Source organism: Ambystoma mexicanum, chromosome 1p, assembly GCF_040938575.1.
Source record: "Ambystoma mexicanum isolate Mex_15411 chromosome 1p, UKY_AmexF1_1, whole genome shotgun sequence".
Classification (NCBI taxonomy): Eukaryota; Metazoa; Chordata; class Amphibia; order Caudata; family Ambystomatidae; genus Ambystoma; species Ambystoma mexicanum.
In genome coordinates this window covers 1324926553-1324942168 of record NC_090921.1, presented here as the reverse complement: position 1 = coordinate 1324942168, position 15616 = coordinate 1324926553, and positions in this window count along the sequence as shown.

Below are 15616 nucleotides of genomic sequence, written 5' to 3'. Positions count from 1 at the left end.
AGAGATCAAGGAATGCACATGCTCCGAGGTATCAGGACTTACAGAGAAGCTGACGAATGGCAAGGCACCAGGGAGCAACGGACTACCCAACCTGGCAATCAAGAACCTCCCGCTGACATCAATGGAACACCTCACAGAGATCTTCAATGGATGCATGAGACTTCAGCACTTCCCGAAATCCTGGAAGGAAGCAAGGGTCATCGTATTCTCAAAGGGCGGCAAACCACTTAAGGATCCTGCAAACCACCACCCCATTTGCCTACTCTCTGGATTATCGAAGCTCCTGCAGAAGGTCCTCCTCCCCTGCCTCAGTGGCTTCACATCCAAAAGAAATCTACTAGCAAAGGAACAGTTTGGATTTTGAAAGGAGCATGCAATGACTCATCAGCTGCTGGGAGTGGTGAACGCCATCAGCCACTTATTCAACTTCAACACGTCCACAGGAATCATCTTCTTTGATGTCACCAAAGCATTTGACCCAGTCTGGCATGAGGGATTGCTGCACAAGATGATCGGCCTGGGATTTCTGAACTACCTGGTGAAGACGATTGCAAACTACCTAGGAGACCGCACCTTCAATGTCGCCATGCGGTCTGAGATGTCCTCATCACGTCCCATCTGAGCAGGCGTGCCACAGGGATCAAACCTCGGACCCTTCCTGTTCAACATCTTCACCAAGGACATCCCGAAAGATCTCCACAAGACCGACCTGGCACTGCATGTGGATTATGTTGCAGTCATGACCCAGTCGTTCAGCGAATGGGAAGTGGCGAAGAACCTGCAAGCTTCATTGGATGCCATCTCAACGTGGTACAGAGATTGGTGGATAGAACTAAACACCAGGAAGACAACTGCCACGCTATTCACCAGAAAGAAGATCAAGGAGCACCCGCACATCAGCCTCAACGGGGAAACAATCAAGTGGAAAAGCTGCTGCCGCTACCCCGGTGTGACCCTGGACAGCCAACTCAACTGGCAAAGCCATATGGAGAAGACTCAGCAGAAGGCATCAGGAAAGATGGTGGCGCTCTACCCAATCCTGAAGACCAAGTCCATGCCCCTCTGGACAAAGATCAACGTCTACAAGGCGATAATCAGGCCTACCCTGACGTATGCCTCTCCAGCATGGCCAACCTGCCAGAAGCGACACCGGAAGAGTAGTCAGATAGTCCAGAACGAGGCTATGCGGATAGCATCTGGAGCTCCACTCTTCACAAGGATAGCTGACCTTCACAGAGAACTGAACATCGAGATGCTGGACGAACGTCTAGCGAAGCTGCCAAGGACTGGATCAGAACCTGAACCCTCTGATCAGAAGACTCACTGCCACCACTGCAATCCCTTTCGACCACTACCCGCGGCCCATCACGGCGAAGACCCTGTGAAACCAGCCTTACTGTGAAAAGTCCACACAGACCATGAAGAAACCCAACCCACGACTACATACTCAACCCGAGAGAGGATGGAGCAATGAGGCTCAAGCCTCGGTATCCAATAATCACTGCTGATGGATAACATTTGTCAGCAAGTAGAAGAAAGAGTTCCAGCATTGCAGAAAGAGTTCCAGCATTGCATGGCAACAGCAACACGGAGTGGAAAGAAGGCTACAGTGCCCTCTTTTTGCTGAAGCGATTTCCCTGGTTTATCAAATTGGTTTATTATGATTTGTAAACTTTTCAAGTAATCTCTTGAAAACATTCAGTCAGTCAAAGTTCATTAATTTGTTTTCTCCATTAAAATTACATAACAAATCAATTGAAAACAGAGAATTCTGTTTGGATTGCAGGTTGTCATTGCAGCCTGCATTCCACGCATTTCTACCAACTGGATGTGATAAAATATGTGGCCAAATCACTACATTGTGGACTGGTCTCATATCCCAGCTTCACCACTTAACTAAATTGTGTGAGCCTGGGCAAATCAGTGATTATACTTGGGTGGGGCAAGAACAGAGTTGTGAACACTTAGGGCCAGTCATAGGCGCACTCCACGAACAGAAAAAAAACCTCATGTTGGCAGGTTTGACCTGTACCCAACCAACATGACTGTATGGCTGCAGTGGCCGCCTAATGTTTTATATGCATTAGACTCCAGTGACAGCCCCCTCCAGCCTCCTGGCTTGTTGGGATTGGTTAACCAGCCAGCGTCCAGCCGACTGTACTGACTGTACACCTGCCCTGGCCAACCGACTGTGCGATGGCTGGACTACCCACAGGCCCAGCAAAGGCGTGCACTCCGCTCCCGTGCTGGCATCGCAAAGTAATGCACGCACACAATTAGCCGACCTGCTTAATTGACTCAAGTCAATATTACTCTCAATGTGCATCTCATTTGCGCACAACAGCATCCACGGAAGCGCCGAGAGACACTTCGGCTCACAGTAGCACTATACTAGTCACAGCAGCAAATTAACTACACCTCCTCCCTGAAATGCCCCATGGTGTGGTGCCCCAATATTTGTGTGTGCAAAGGATGACAGCGAGACATATACACTGTGGACTAGGTGAGAAACAACAACGGCCTTCAGAAGTGGGCGCCTGACTAGGCAGGACCGTGAAGTAGGTGTGAAGAGCGGTGCGACAATGCAGGGCCGTGAAGTAGGTGTGAAGAGCGGAGCTTAGATTTACATGCAGAGGGTTAAGCCCGAGGCACCACTTCCAAGGAACCGCTCCATTTTGTTGCCTCGGGATGGAGCGTTTGCAAATGGCCTTGATGGCGCATTCCAGGCACTGCCGCCGGCAGGGCAAAGGTCAAACCAACGCTGCCTGGAGATTCCCACCTGCTGTACAGCCCTGACCATTGAAATACTGGAATGTTCCATTAAAAGCATTGGACTGGATGGATGTTTTGGAGGCAACCATCAGGAATCATATCATTAAGTGACTAAAACTGAAAGTAAAAAGCGAGTTGGACCCTTGAGAGTCACTTTAGTACTTTGACGAGTGGATACATGCTCGAGGCTTTGCAATGGTTGGCAAATGTCGCTGCACGCACGCCCATGCGCCCTGCTTGAGGGAGTCTTGTGCTGTTTAAAGACTCCATCCGTTTTAACATGGACAATTTTAGTGGGGACATGGAATAAACCTCAGGTGCGGGGAGGTTGGGGGGGCGTTCGAGGGGGCTTGACATTTCGCTGCACAGATGACCCCTCATGCCAGTGGCTAAAAGTTGCCATCTTTGTGATAGAGGTGCTGCTGCTCCATCACCTCAGGCCCTTTGAACCTCCTATCCAAACTAATGGCCAAACCACCCTCTCTTGCATCCTGCCCCCAGAACACTCTATTTAATTTGTAAATGTGTAAATACTGGCCTCAAAATGATTTAAATGTCCTCTTCCCTTGTACATGCTCTTGTTCTTAACCCTTCACTACCCTGCACATGTTATCCAGTAGAACAATGTTCTAATGCATTCCCCCAGAACTGCTTCTGCTCCCTAGTATCCCCTACTGTTTAAGTAATTTATAATTTAAATGATTTCCTGTTCTTAAATAAATACACATACAAATACATGCAGCACTATAGAAAAAAACTATAGAAAAAACACCCAAACAAATAGGTAGCCATATGAAGTTCAGCGGAAGTACATTAACGCCTAAAGGCGTATCTGCACGTTTTGATCAGGGTATCTTTCCAAACAGCAGCTTAGCGCAGAAATCAGCCAATTGCACGTATGCACACACATTTGAAACTCCCTCACTTGTATAGCTTCAGTTTCACTATGTACTAGGAGCTAATACTTGCCCAGTTCTGCTAGCGTCTCGATCCTCACCCCAGCAGACTTGCTGCCACCTCAACCCTGCAGTTTTTGGATAAATGCGAGTGCTCGGGACAACTGGGATGAGTCCCTTAATGGTTCACCCTGCTGACACCTTGACACAAGGATATCACTGCAACACAGGGAAGGAGGAGGGGGGGGCGTGATTATTTTATGCAGATAATTTCATATTCCTTTTTCATTGAACAGAAGAGTCTGTACAAATCTTCGAGTGATTGGGTGGCCAAACTACTGGTTAGCTGATGCAAACCAGTAGTTTGGCCAGCCAATCAATCGAAGATTGATCAGATCAGAACCTAAAAACCGATCAGAAATGCAGCCAAATCATGGTCAAATGATATGAAAAAACCTGCCCCAGTACTTATATCAAAGCAAGCCATAACCCATTAACTCAAGATTTACTTAACCGCAAACACTTTAAATTTGTATTGTCATAGGGAATAAATGTGGGAGAGATGGAGTAAGACACATGCCCAAATGCAGGGCACACAACAAAATTAGTCAATTGCCGATGTATACTAGGTCATCATTCTCTAAATGTTCACCACATATCTGCATGTTTACAATGAGAGGGATATAGCAATAATAACAGACACTCTTGCGGGCTACACCAAGCCCAAGCTATAGTGCTGAGCAAAGCAAGTCAATTAGCAGGATGTAGGCTTGTTCAGTATTTCCTAAATGTATCCCACATATCTGCATATTTGTGATAAGAGAAATGTAGCAATAATAACCCCCTCACCCCTGTGGAATTCATGAGCCAGGAACAGCCTGGGCCTAACTTAAAAAGAGCTGAGTGAAGCAAAGGTGTGGGGTATTTTCAGCACCAGGATACAAATGCACTGCAGCTAGCTAAGTAGACCCAAATGTGCAGGAATATGGAAAGTGCATTGTCGAACACCAAACAAAAATGCCAGCTACCCAACATCTAAATAGTGATTTCAGAAAATAGAAACAAATTGTGCCCTGTGTTCGAGTGACAAGGATGAAATGAAGCCTAATTCCCAATACACGTGACAGATGCACTAAAGTGTAGATTTTATAAAACCGAGCAGCTATCGAGAAATCTGTGAAAGCTGCAGCACTGAACACTGAACATTTTAAAGACGAAACTCCATTGCCAGAGTAATTGAAATATATCTTATAATGCAAGGATGGACATTGATAGTATGGTGCAGGAGAAACATGTAGATTTTGTAATGTGAAATATTGATGCAGGGTTCATGTGTAAAGAAAGCAACAAGCTAAACAAAAGCTAGAGAACTAACCCACCTACAGGACTGGGAAACCAAAATGTACTGTTTTATTGAATTAAAAAAATGCATATAATTAAAGGGTCTCATAGGATTATATGGGGACTATATTTTGTTCATAAACTGGGGAGACATAATGGACACAGAGATGGTTCAGATGTAAAGCAAGTGAATAGCTCCCCTCAAAATCCGACCGTGGGAACCAAAGTTATATGTTAAAATGTGATTGTTGCTTCCCAGAAAAGGTTATGAATCGGAGAGTCGGGAATATGGTAGCTTATTGAATAAGATACTTGTCTTTTAACTGAAGTTCATTCGGGTGAAATATCTGCCATACGCACATGTGACCACGTGCCGACACCAGAAATAGATCATTATGATCAGCCCAATTTAGATAGAATACATGGATTGTGACCATTAACTGTAATTTGAAAAAAAGTGCCATGTTGGAGATTTTTAAATTCAGATCTGAGTTGTTCAGAAATGCAATTTCAGGTGGGTAGAAAAAGAACTTGCTGAGATGTGGCCTGGAGATCTGGGAACCAATCAAATTGAGTATCAACCAATGAGCCAGCAACTCATAATTTAGATATTTTGGGGTGTGGTTAGGTTATTTTAAAACTAGATGCACAGTGGGAAAAGGGGACTGACTGCCTGACTGACTGATGGAGACAAGAAGAAAGGTAGTATTAATATCTGGAGCGAACCAGGAGAAAGGCCTGGACCTTCCAGAACAAGAGCCAGACAGAAGAATTGAGGCTGAGGCCATGTATAACAAGAGACCAAGAAGATGCACGAGTAGGGCATTTGTAGTGCCATCCATAACAAGGTCCCATTGCTTCTAATGAGATGACCCAGGATGCCTGCTGACTATACCTGTGCACAAACCCAGAGAGATATAAAGTGAGTAACATTGTCCAACAGAACAAACCATTGGTGGGATCTGTTTCTATTAATATCTTTCGCCTATTAATGGGGGTGGGCAACCAGATTAGATCCCTAACATTTCTTATTAATGATTAATTCCCACATAGTCAATGGACAGTGGGGAGATCTTGGGAGAATTCAAAATCTTTGACAACTTTCCAAGTGGGAATAATGATATAGTCATTAAAGTAATTGTGGATCATCCATTACCCCTTTGCCAACCCCAAAAATCCCCTAAAGTGAAGGGGGCATTTAAAAAGGAAATTCTGAAGAGTTCATCATTCTCTGAACCCTTCATTCAAGGAGAGGGGTTTCAAATGATAACTGGAACTCTGGGTCTGTGTGTGCAGAAAAGTGTCTCCAGGGTTAGTTAAGTAAAGGAAAATAACTGATTTTAAAGCACACTCTCTCTACAGAGAGGGAATAAGGAACTCTAAATTGAGGGGGGGACCTGTTCTCTGCATAGCAGCAAAGGAAAGGATTTCAACTGTTGAAGAATCTGTTAATAAAAGTGTGTTGTGCTAGAGCTTTGCTAGAAATAAAATGTGCACAGGGAGGTCAGAAATGAAGAGTGCTGCATATGTTTATCCTTCTACGAAATCGGAAAGTGCTACCTTTTAATTAAATTAGACCCCATACAAAGTACATTGTAAAGTACAATTGTATTGTCAGATTCTAGGGTGCCACATTGATTATCCATACTTTAGGGGTATTCTTGTGAGTGATCCAATCATCTGAAGTATTATCTAGACCTGTGTTTCTCTTTACATGTGGCCAGAGGGGACTAGAAGACAAGCAATTAAAACTGTACATGTTGTGGTGTTTAACAGATTCTGTGATTTTTCATTTGGAAAGACAAACTGTTGTTTTCAACTTGTGTGTAGTTATAGCATTGTCATGTCAGGATTCAGAATCTTTGTGAGTAAAGTAAGTTGGCATGCTTCTTGATAATTATTGTATATATAAGGATTTGTGTACTGATTAAAGGAAAATAAATTACAGTCTTTCTGCACACCGGCCTGGTTCTTGGCTTGCCTAATGCAAAGCAGTGAGGGAGCGTTGGGGTGTAATATGAGTCCAATGCCAAGTTAGTTGAGACTCTTAAATAATTGCTCAATTGTTGTGGTGCTCTTTTTGGGGGCGGGGGATAAACTCCCTGCATTAATTGTTGCCCTGTAATATATCTTTAATACCGTGCCCTAGCACTGTTATTGGCCCGTGAAGCCTGCAATGGGGATTATTATGGTTATTAAGCACCCCAAGGATTTTATTGGGTCACACAATTGCTGCAACCCGTTTTCTCAAACAAATATGCATCCAAGATGGCACCATGAAAATGGAAGGCTGGCCTCATGCTGAGCCTTCCTTCCATTACCATGCCAGCCCGAGATCCAGGAGCAGCGCAGTGGCTGGAAATCAGGCGATTCGGACACAGGGCAGACAGGGGAGGCAGAGGTGACGAGTGGACTGATGGGGAGGCGAGGAGAAGATGGTGGGTGGATGCAAGCAGCTCTTAGCTTGCTTGGAATGTGGGCTTGGATCGTGAGATTCAGTCAGGCTATCAAAGCAACTTGATTGGCTGCAGAACCCACCCGGATGCTTATACAGATTAAATAGCTTGTTGGCTTTTGTTATTTTTCTCAACGCCTCCTGATACTTTTCAAGCAACGTAACAATGTGGTGCTACTAAATAGGTGGATGTAGTTTATAATCCTAGGAACCCAGGGACCCTTTCTGCGGGTTTACTTAGTGCCTGGAGTTCCAGGTCCTCAGTGGGCTATAAACTCCACCTCTGATATCCAGGACAGTGTAGAGAAGAAGCCAAGTACCCCTACCTCAAGCATTGCCCCCATGTTGCCTATATGCTGGGAACCAGAACGTGAGACACGTGCAGTGGCAGTGAAAATACCAATACCAAAATACCGAAACGCATTATACCAAGAAGAATGCTAGAGGCAATGTTCCCATTAAGGAAGCCATACCTGCATACACAACAGTATGATGGCCATTTGAATGAAATACCAGAAGAAGTATGAAAAATGAGCAGAAGGGCGGATTGGTGACGTCACACAAAGTAGGACTGACGCACCCAGAAGAGATTCGGAGACAAGAGAATATAAATATTCTATAAGCATCAAGAAAGCAACCAGGATAAGTAACATTTCAGGATCGAGATGAAGATGTTCATGTTACAGGACCTAATAAAGATATTAAGTTATTTTACACGTGTACAGATGCAGAGAAACGCAAACAGACAAGGTATTCTTAAGGCTAGCTATGTAGTGAATAGATTGCGGCATGCGCCAACATATATATTTATAAGAGTGAGTGAACTATGGACGATTCCACTACGCATTTTAGCAGAGCTGGACTACAAAAAGGAAGGCTTTTCCAGTGTGTCGCAGTTGAAAAACAATTAAATTACAGAAGTGAATCAAGAAGGGCGAGGCTGGACCAGCCAAGGCCACTTTGGGCCGGAATGATCAGACATTAGCTACAAACGTGTGAAAGAACAAATTACTGTTCAGAAGACGTGCACGAAAACAAGGAATACGTCAGAGGTTCATTAAATGATAGTATTTTAAATACACCAGAGCTCAGAATCATGGTCCTCAATCATGTGGATGGGTAAAAATTGACAATCATGACGAACCACACCTATGCAAGGAGACCGAGCATGCCTCTACTCCCTCGTATTCTCCAGAGCAAAGAACATTCCCAAGGCCAAGTACAAATACTTAATTGATGTGCAGACCACAGAGGTGATGATAGATGATATGCTAATTGGTGGGAAGCTATGGTTATGACCAGACCACCAGCAGCTGGGATGCCAGCCTGCGTGCTGCTTGCATATGTGGAAAAGTACTGATGGATGTAAGGGTGCCAACCAATCATAGAGGGCCATGAAGTAAAGAGCCCTATAGTTTGTGTAACAAATGGAAGGTTGTATATTTGATGACATTCATAGTGACCTGTTTGAGAGGAGGGCTTAGTTGCCCCACCTGACTTTAAAGACCCAATCACTCTCTTAGACTAGTATGGAACATATACATAGATGTTCCCCTAATCCTATCACTTTCTCCAGTAGATTTTTGTAGTTTTCCACATAGATTGGCGTCAGCAATGACAAGTTTTTACTATATATAAAAATTGTACGACACCGGTTGAAACACCCAGTGATAGTCATGACTCCAGAGGGCACACATTGTTTACTGGGGAACATTCTCCTGATGAGGTTATCATCTCTGATAGACTGTCTAAACAAGGTCCTCTGGACCCAGACTAACCTGCCTATCAAATTAAAATGAGTGCAAATTATGTCAGCATGAATGGCACCTGCCATTTAATTGAACAAAGCTCGAAGAAAGACTTCTATTTCAAGAATAACCAGGTCCCAGACCTCACCTTCATCTCTGTAGGAGAACAAACTGGTCAGGGGGGCTGTTCTCCATTCTTGAAAATCAACCTTCCTTCCAGTTTTAAGTGGAAGTCCACACTGGAAGTGAACACTCTAAAATGTTACACAAGTCCAAAATCAGAAGAAACATTCAGTCCCATGAAACAAGACAATGAGGAACTAGCTTAAAGTCTGATAGACATTCTGAACAACAGCTAAAAGTAGTTTTTCCCTATTCAGATAAGTTAGGGGGAAAAACCTGTGCTCACCAGAGTATGCCTGGATAATGGAAGAAGCTTCATCAGCGAAGGATTACTCAGGAAACTAACAAAAAGATCAGACCATTCCCATATTTAAATTGGTATTAGGGGTTTCCAGATCTACTTCCCATTTCTTAATCAAACATTTATTGCCTAACAGGTGTATGCTAAACATTTCCGTTGGCAACAAAAGCATTGAACATAATTGTTGGGTCGTGAGAGATGTCCCTTTCAGCCTTTTATTTAGGGAGTAACATTCTCAACCAATTCGCAATCAATTTAGACCTAATTAATAATAAAGCCTGGTCACGCCTGGGGGAAACCCCACAGGCTTTGACGACACTGAAAAAGCATTTTGGTCAGATCAGTTGCTGCCTTATGCAGTTGAAGTTCAAGCGCGGGAAGAGGTTACCCTCCCAGGACATGTACGGAAATTCGCAGTTCCCCTCAAAATTAAGCGAGGACAGAACTTCAGACATCAGGATACCTATATAAATGTGAATTCCCATCTTCAGCAAGAACACCTCTAGTAGACATAGAACGGGACACAATTCAAAAATTGGGGATAACGGCAACCTTTCAAAGTATCACTTTGGGCGCAAACACCTTTATAGGAATGGTGGTTGATGCCCAACATTATTCTATTGATTTAGTTAATTAAATAATTGGACCAATCCAGCGATGTTATTCCTCCAGAAAAGATTTTTACCAGACAAGGAGGTAACTTCTTTGTGTACTTTTCCTGCCCTTATGGGGTGGAAGAGGTGACCTGTGTCATCAGGAGGGAGGAGGTAGTATTCGGAGTCAAGGACCACTGCCTCGAATCCCTGGAACCGCCTTCCAGGTTAACACCATAAAAAGAGATCCCTCCACCCAACTGGAGGATACTGCTGAAATTGGGGAGTAGCAGTGCATGTGGACCCAAACCCACTTTGGATACATAAACTCAGGCAATGAGTTCAACTTCTTTCTGCCTAAGGCTATGCCCAATTTGGGCAAAGGGGGAAACCTGGCCTATGGAGATGATGTTTTGATCAAGAGCTCAACTGTGGAGGAACACATAGCAGAAATCTGCTATGTCCTGAACCAGATACAGAAAGCCGGAACAAACTTGTCCTTTCAGAAGGCATAGTGGTTTTAGACCCCAGTCAACTTCTTAGGGCATGAGATAACCCCTGAGGGTCTTAATCCCTTGGCGAAGAAGGTGAAAGCCTTAGAGAAATTAAAAGACCCTACTACACTGTGAGAATTAAAAACCCTTTATTGGACACACTAATTGTAGTTGAAAGTTCATTGAAGACTACAATGTGTTCTATGCTATAACTATGGGGCAATCCTAAGCAAATAATGACCAGCCACCAAAAAAATAGCAAGTTGGCAAAGTTTGAAGACCCTGTGGTCAAAGGACAGTCTTTGAGGCACGCCATAGGATACACTCGACAGTTCTCCATCCTATGGTGGGGAATATTGACAACCACGGATTATCAAGGATTAACTGTAAACGAACCCATTGGCCCTCATTACGACCCTGGCGGAAAGCAACTGACCTGACCGCCATAGCGTAAATAGCGTTTCCGCCATTGCACGACGGAGTAAAGTGCGGCTAATTCTGACCCATCGGGCATGAGCACTACGCCATGGCGGAAGTGCAAAGTCCGTGATGGCGGAAATGTCCCCAAAACGCCCCTCACCGCCGTCGTACGGCGACCTAGGTGCAATTCCGCCACCCATCATAGCGGTCACCGTAATGAGCGGCAATCGGAAAATACGGTGACCGTAAATATACGGAAACGGAAGCAAAAACATGGTCCCGGAACGGGAAACAGCACGCCGTACACCTATAAAATCAGAATTTCCACACAACCATTAAAAATACTACCCTGAGACACATCCCAACCCGTCATCCACCCTAGTGAAAACAAAAACAATGGGAAAAGTAGCGAAAAAAGCGTGCGACCGCAAGCGGCAGGTCCACTTCTCCCGTGAGGAACTCACGGTGCTCACAGAGACCCTCCAGGAGAATGCTGCCATCGTCTTCTCGACGCAAATGACCAGGACGGCACTTGCGAACAAGAAGGCCATATGGGCCCTGGCGGCACAGCGGGTAAGTGCGGTGGGGACCGCACCCCGCAACCCACAGCAATGCAGAAAGCGATGGGACGACTTGCGGATACGCGTACGGAGCATACTATCCGCCAACCGTAACATTGCCACAGCTACCGGGGGAGGATCGGAATCACCCATCAAGTTGACCCCCTGGGAAGAAATCTGTGCCTCCACCATTGGAATGGAGACTATAGAGGGAGTCGGAGGGATGGAGAAAGGAGTGCAGACATCCGAAGAATCAGGTAGGTGTCCCAAATAAAACAATGCTAAAACCACAATGTCCAATCATGTGAAGTACCATGTGTCCACATAGTGCAACAGAAACACATGTCCAAGAGAACGTCCACATACATTGGCCTGATAGCGCACATTAAAAGTCACATTAAATAAATAAATAATTAAAATTCCTAAAAACACCCTCTACACGTGCAGCAGGCACCCCCTAACTGCAGGCTGCAAAACAACTGCATCCTCAATCCACACAAAAATGAAAACACCTCCAAGGCCCTGACCCAAATCACCCTCAGGTACCACCCCAATGCATGTGATACATTGCCATTCCAATTTCCACAGACCCATTAATAACGCTCGCCCTCCTTTACTCCACCACAGGGTCCGATTCAAACGACGAGCTCCAGGACACCCCTACCAGCACACCTGCAAAGAGGGCCAAGACCAACGGCCAAAGACCCTCCACCTCAGCTGCACGGATCAAGACACGGCAGCAGCACAAATCAAGTGGCAGCACACAGGAGGGGACTTCAACAGGCAACCCAGCACCCAGCATGGCCACAACAGCACCACCACAGGCCCCCCTAATGGATGCCACAGAAGGCACTGCTTCTGGTGTCAGCAGCACCATAGGTGACACTGCATTAATGGCAGCATGCTCCGACACAGAAAACGGTGATGTCGATGTAGGATCCATCCATGACCTGTCTCAATCCCCCTGTTTGTTTCATCCCGTACACCATGAGGATACCACGCAGGGGCACCCACAAGACGACGACTGGCCATCCCCCACAAGCCCTGTGTCAAGGCAACATGAGGTGATCAGCCCCTCTGTGACACCACCGCAAATGTCCATGGCCCAGCAGAGGCAACAGTCCCTCGACCAGGTGATCGTGCAACAGCAGCAACTGGCCACGCTCCTCAAGGACCATGCTGATGAATGTGGGGGTACTAAGGCAGCCATAGAAACATGTACAGAGACACTAAGGGCACAAATGGAGAGAAGCACCGAGAGCCTGAGAGTACAAATGGAGAGAAGCACCGAGAGCCTGAGAGTACAAATGGAGAGAAGCACCGAGAGCCTGAGGGGGGAACTGCATGCGACGTCCAAAGACGTATGTGCTGAACTTGCCGCTGTGCGCCGTGTGCTCACTGAGCTCTCACAAACCCTTAGGGACATGCATGGACGTGAGCAGGCAGAGACATCATCCGTTGCAAGTTCCGTCCAGGGCAGCCCCCAACGTAGATCTGGGAGGAACCTGCGCTCCACAGGCAGGGGTGCCCCTGATACCCGGAGAGGGGGCTTGCAATAGCGTCTGCCCACTGACAATGAGCATCGTTGGACACTGGTGTTCGGGGGGGAGGTAGGAGGGTGGAGGGGGTGTGTTGGGCTTACTTGGGTGGCGGGTCGATGGGGTGTGTAACATAATTTCACATATGCGATAAACATTTCACAATCATCCAATGAGATGTGTGGACATTGATCTTTGTGTACGAGGCCATTATAGGCGTACAGTCCATATTGTGCATGTTCCAGACACACAAAGTGCCACAAGTCCCGTGTCCATGTATCAGCCACCAGGCGTGAGTGCTAGAAGCATGAATCTATGATAATCTGACGAATTTCACGGCCCTCCTGTGCCTCGCGGACTCCTTGAGGTGCTGCCACATCCCCACCCTCATCATGACCATATTCAGGTGCTTGCAGTTCTGCGTCAGGGGGCATGGGCACATTTCTACGTACGCACATGTTGTGTAGCATGACACATGCCATGACCATCTTTGCAACCTTCTCATGGCGGTACAGGAGTGCCCCGCCAGACCTGCTGAGGCAGCGGAAACGACACTTCAGTAGGCCGAATGCCTGTTCTATGACTACACGGGGACGTGAGTGGGCATGGTTGTAGTCCTCCTCATGCTGGTTCTGTGGGTTCCGGAGTGGTGTAAGGAGCCATCTCTTCAGTGGATACCCGGCATCACCTGTATGTGGACAATAAAGGATGTTTGAGGAATGCCATTGCTACGTAAGCACCCCCCCCCTTCCTGCCAGGTCATTGCCGCATCACATACCCCACATTATCATGCATGAAATGAGACTCACCGAGTAGCCAGGATCTGTTCCCTGCGTGTCGCTCCATGTAGCGTGGTATTGTAGAGTTCCTCAAGACCATAGAATCATGGGTTGATCCAGGAAATCGGGCACAACAATGTGTAATGATCCTGTTGGAGTCACACACCATTTGTACATTAAGAGAATGATATTGTTTCCGGTTGCGGTACTGGACCTCCATGGCATGTGGGACAACCAATTCCACATGGGTGCAGTCGATGGCACCAATGCAACCCGGTATGCCGGCAAGTGCATGGAATCCCACTTTTGTGTTTGTAATCTCCTGCTCCGAGCGTGGTAAAGAGATGTAGTCGTCTGCGTGCTTCAGGAGGGCATCGAGCACTTGCAATAGTGTCCGTGACAACAGTGGCTGTGAAATGCCATGCAACTGTCCGACTGTGTGCTGGTAGGTGCCTGTGGCCAGGAAGTGGAGTACAGACACCACCTTCAGTAGGGGTGGGATGGCGGTTGGGCTATCTATCATGCTGACAAGGTCAGCGTGTGTCATGTCCACAATGGCGGTTATGGTGTCCCGGTCCAAACGGTAGAGGGTGTGGATCTGCTCATCAGTGAGGTTGAACGGATGTGCTCGGAGGCGTGGGATTGCGGGCTGCCTGCGTGGTGGTAGTGGCTGTGCTGGTGGGCCTTGCTGGCCCTGCCTTGCCCTCCTCCTCCTCCTGCGTCTCCTCTGTGCGGCCGGTTGTTGTAGTAGTTGGTGTTCGTCTTCTTCTTGAAGTTGGAGTACTTGCAGTGCTATCAGGTCCCCCAGGGCCAACATCGCTAGTCCTGCCGGTAGCATTTTGGAGTGGGTGTGGTTGTGGGAGGGGGTTGGGTGTGCAATTTATGTGTTTTCAAGCTGTATAGCCTCCACCTGTGGTGATTCATTCCACCTGTGCAAGCTGCAATCCCCTTTGGCCGAGCACGTCCCGCACACAACGCTGCAATTCGACGCATGGCATCTTGCTATTACAATCATGTATTTCATCCCGATGGAAGTGAGATATTGGTTCATATGTTCATTATGCTATGGTCCCATTGTTTCACATACTATCTTTGCAGTCGCGAACAAACTTGTGAAGGGTCAGTGGAATGTAGTACTCGATTAACGGTGGACCCTCATGCAGCACTGTACCGCGGTTCACCGACGGGCGGGGCGTCCCATTTGTGAGTGAAGCCAGTTGCCATTTTCACACACTGCCGCACTACATGGATGAATTTGTGATTTCATGCGGTCACAGATGCATTTTCGACGTGATGTTGCAAATGAGGAATTCGAAGGACAGCGCTTTCGGTTTCCAGCTAGCGGCGAGGAGACGCCCACAGGTCTGACTGCAGATATAAAGTTCTATTGTTTAATGTCCTTGGGACAGGGGCCATGGCGAGAATGCAATGATTGATATGAATAGTATGGGATGCGCAATAGCGTAGTGGAGGATAAGGCAGGACGTTCCCAAATACATGTTACTTCACAACACTAGAATTCCGGCCTGGAGCACAGAGGATTTTGCAGACTGCATTACGCACAGACTCAATGGAAATTTCACATGTTATGTGAGT